Source organism: Theobroma cacao, chromosome 7 (assembly GCF_000208745.1).
Source record: "Theobroma cacao cultivar B97-61/B2 chromosome 7, Criollo_cocoa_genome_V2, whole genome shotgun sequence".
In the NCBI taxonomy this organism is placed as follows: Eukaryota; Viridiplantae; Streptophyta; class Magnoliopsida; order Malvales; family Malvaceae; genus Theobroma; species Theobroma cacao.
In genome coordinates this window covers 16,884,143-16,888,424 of record NC_030856.1, presented here as the reverse complement: position 1 = coordinate 16,888,424, position 4,282 = coordinate 16,884,143, and positions in this window count along the sequence as shown.

Genomic DNA, 4,282 nt, shown 5'->3' with positions numbered 1-4,282 from the left:
AATTTTCTAACTAGGGATTTGTTCTTTCTTTCTTTCCTCTTTTCCTTGGTGAGGCCGAACATGAAGAATGAATAAGAGAGGTGTGTGCTGGTTTTTAATGTAAATTATAAAGAAATGAAAACTTGCCACTTGTCACCATCCCATTGATCCATTTTTAAACTTAATAATTAAGCATTCTCCCACCACCACTAAAATATCTCAATTATCCAAAGTATAATAGGTAAAATTCAAGGGCTTGACAAGTGTTGGGTGATGTAAAATTCCAATTTTACCCTTGGGTGGCAAAATGACCATTTTGCCCCTATGTCATGAAAATTCCAATTTGACTCCGAATCAATTCTCGAACTCCGAATCACCATATTAAGTTATTCTGGGGTTTTAAAATTCTCAATTTCATCTTAAAATCTCTATTTGGACTAGTTTGAGGCTTAATTCAGCTTAGTTGTACCACTAGGTTCATTACCGACTTTTAACGATTTTTCGGGGCTTTCCAAGTATGCAAGCATATGAATGACATGGAAAATAGTTTATAGAGTTGGGCTTGACTGAGGGTCGTGACCTTGCGGGTTTTTATAACATGGGCCACGACTCCCATTAAGGCCAGGCCATTGCCCCTATTGATATGAGTTGCTAATAATGGGCAACCCATTACCCAAACAAACCCCCCTTTTATTTGCACTACCACAATAAGGAAGCCTTCACCTTCCAATATAAAACCCCTTTTTTCTCACTATAGCTCTGTCCCATTTTTTTATGCAAAATTTTGGACTTTTCTATCTTCTTTCCTACCTATTATTCTCCACTTACCATTATTCCCTTTTCATTTTCATTCCTCTATACCCATTACCCAAATTTATTTTCAACACTTTTACTGAAGATTTCAAGTAAGTTTCAATATTTCTTTTATTTATTTTTTATTGTTATTATTTTTTTCTTTTCTTTTTTTTTTATTTTTAAGAAATTTTGTTAACTTTCTTCACATTATTTATTTTCTTGAGAAATTGTGTTAGTTATTGATGATTCTTGAGTCATTGTGCTTAATTATTTTTGAGTATGGTAGATTTTTTAGATTTGTGCTCTATAATTCTTTGGTAACCTGAAATTAGGACTGTGGAAAAATTGAGAATGGCACCTGACCAAGCAAGACAAAATTCCAACTGTTTGTTTGATCAAATCCAATATAATCAACATATGGACCACATGTTTCAATCTTATGATGCTTTTGTGGGAATGGACATGTCTACTCTTCCACTAGCATCTAATCCTCCTAGGGGTGCCAACGAGGCAGAAGACAATGAGGACAATGATACAGAGGATGATGGAGATGAGAAGGAGAATTAGAGTTTCTCCAGATTCATCCAACCATCAGAGAAGTATTCTTTACTTTTCTTTTATTTTTTTTAACATTGAAAACAATCTTTAGTTTAAGCATGGGGGGTGAATTTATTTTTCTAGTGGTGAATATTCTATGGAAGTTTTAGGTTTAGTTTTATTTGCATGTGTATCTAGATTTATAAATAATTTACGATTAGTTGTTAAATGAATTTCTTATTTGTTCGAATTTTAGGAATCTAGAATAAAGTTGCGCCAATTTTTCGATGATTTCTTTATCCAATGATGATAACTAAGCGTTTTGAATTCTTCACTTCTAGTGAATTAGGTTTTTGTTTGGATTCAGGCAAAATTTTATTATTAAGTATCATTGTTAGAATGTGATTTCAACAATTTTGAGCACTTTATCTTTTGCTTTAAATTATTGTGAATATCTAGAGAAGGTTTATATTGATGTGAATTTTCAATCATGTCATGAATTCTAAATTTTACTTGATTCTCTCTCGAGGCAAAATCCTAAGTAATACTTAGTTAGGGAGATGATTTAGGCCACCTTTGGACCGTTTGAGCCTAAAAAGCCAACCTTGTTAAATCTTTATCTCTAGTGTATCCCTTTGAGCTTAATTTCCCTTTTCTTTATTTAACTACATAATAATTGAGCCTAACTCTATATAAAATTTCCAATTTTGCAACTCTCATTCCTAAGCATGTATATTGTTTTGGGAAGTATAAATTGAGCTAAATGTTATAAAAGGTGGAAAGGTGATGTTGATGTGAAAAAGAAAAAGTTCAAAATATGAAAAATAACCCCACTACCTACAATACAAAGAAAATAAGTTTAGAGGTGTGAAATTGTGAAAAAAAAATAAAACAAAAGATGTTGAATGAAAGTAAAGTTCAAATGTGAAGGAAAAGGTGCACTAGGAGAAGAAAAATAGAGCTCGATATATAGGTCCTAGAATAATTATGTGCTTAGGGTGATTTGAGCCACATTATTATCTTAAATCCTACCTTGACCCTAGGCATACATTACAAGCTGTATAAAGTCCTATTGATTCCAAACTTGGTGTTAGTCTACGTTAGTGGAGAGAAAGATGAAAAGTAAACCTATGGAGTTCTAGTACTAATTTGAAATTTGTGTTGGCATAAACTTATCCAGATACCATGATATTCCTGGTAAAATATTTCACACACACAAAAAAATCTATTCGAGAATGTGCTTGCATTGGAATTGAAACATGAATTTGAATGATGCCTATATTTTTCCTTAGGCTAATGATTGATAGACATACTTTTGAGGAAATTATGGGGAATCATTGAGTTGATGCACTTTATCTCTAGTAGGAGTAACTATACTTATTTTGTTTTCACCATCTGAAATTTATTTTCGTAAGTTAGTTTTTTTTCTATGTTTTGCTTGAAGACTAGCCCAATATTAAGTTTGCGGGTGTGATAACTCTATGATATGGAGTTATTTGGACATAATTTTGATAGTATTTTAGCTTAGTTCTTGTAATAATGCATGAAAATTAGTAGGCTTTATTTAACTATTTTATATTAGTTAATTTAGGTGAGTCAATCTAATCTTAGTTAATTTTATGCTTAATTTGGTGTTTATTTGATTAAGAAAGGTTGTTATTGATTTATTTGTGCTTTTGTAGGTGTTTAATGAAGGAAGACTATTCATGGAAGAAGGAGAGCAATTTCAAGATGCAGACTTCCACTGCACATGTTTCGGTATTTTGACCACAACTCTCTCTACAAAGCTTCAAATGAGATGATTGTTGAACCATTGGAAAGATAAGAGAAAAAGTGCTACAACTTTCATGTTTACGACTTTGCCTAGTTTGGCATGGAAGGTGATCAAAAATCTTGTTAAAGTTTGAGTACTGTGTCAGTTAAAATCCTACTACGCAAGTATACGTATCGAGTAGATAGTATATTAGCAAGCAAGGTATCAATCCGACAGAGAATTAATCTAAAACTTTACTAAGTACTAAAATTAGAATAATTTAATCTTATCCAAAAAATCAAAATTAAATAATTAAATAAAGCTAAAATTAAAACCAACAAGAAATATCAAAATAATAACTTGAGAAAATATCAAATCAAAAAAGCCTAGGATTACAATATCCCTCACACTTCATCTAATTCTTACCTCTCTTACTTAACTTATTTCAATGGGTTGAATTGCTAACCTAGAGTCCTAAATTATTTATAAGGGTCTCCCAACTCAACCTATAAAAATATCTATTTTAACCAAAACACTATATCCCTATGTGATTTGAAATTAAAATAGACTCATTAAGTTTAGGCTCTAATCTAGCTACATACGGCCTATAGGTATATCACTATCCTATAAGCAAATCAATTAATTTGATCATATGCTATCCCAATTTTAGTCTACTCTAAACTCCCTTTCCCAAGTTTGTTTAGGTTCCGAGATCAATTTAATTAGTGATCAGACAATTAAAAGCAGTAAGAACAAATTGAAATAAACAATTCAAATCCCATTACAATAAGTAAGAAAGAGATTTAAACATTTAGCCTACATGTGAGTTCAATTGCAATCCTAGAAAAAGAAAATTTAGCCACGCATAATTATAAAAACAAATAACATTATAATAAATTTAACCATTGAAAGTAACAAGAAAATTAAAAGCTAAGGAAGAACACAAAACAATTATTGCTGACTTGATCTCCAAGTTTTAGCCTCAACTTCTACTTTCTTGAATCTCTCAAAAGTTCTGCCCCTAATGTTATTAAACATATCCTATTTATACTAATAGACTTAACCTAAAGTTCCTTCAGCTGACCTAGGATTTAATTGGGCTTAAAAGTGTAATGAAGGCCCAAAAATTAATTATCAGTCTTTACAAATTTTCATTCTTGGTACAGTACGTCTAGCCATTATCCAATACTATTTTTTCTATCTTCAAAGCAGAAATGC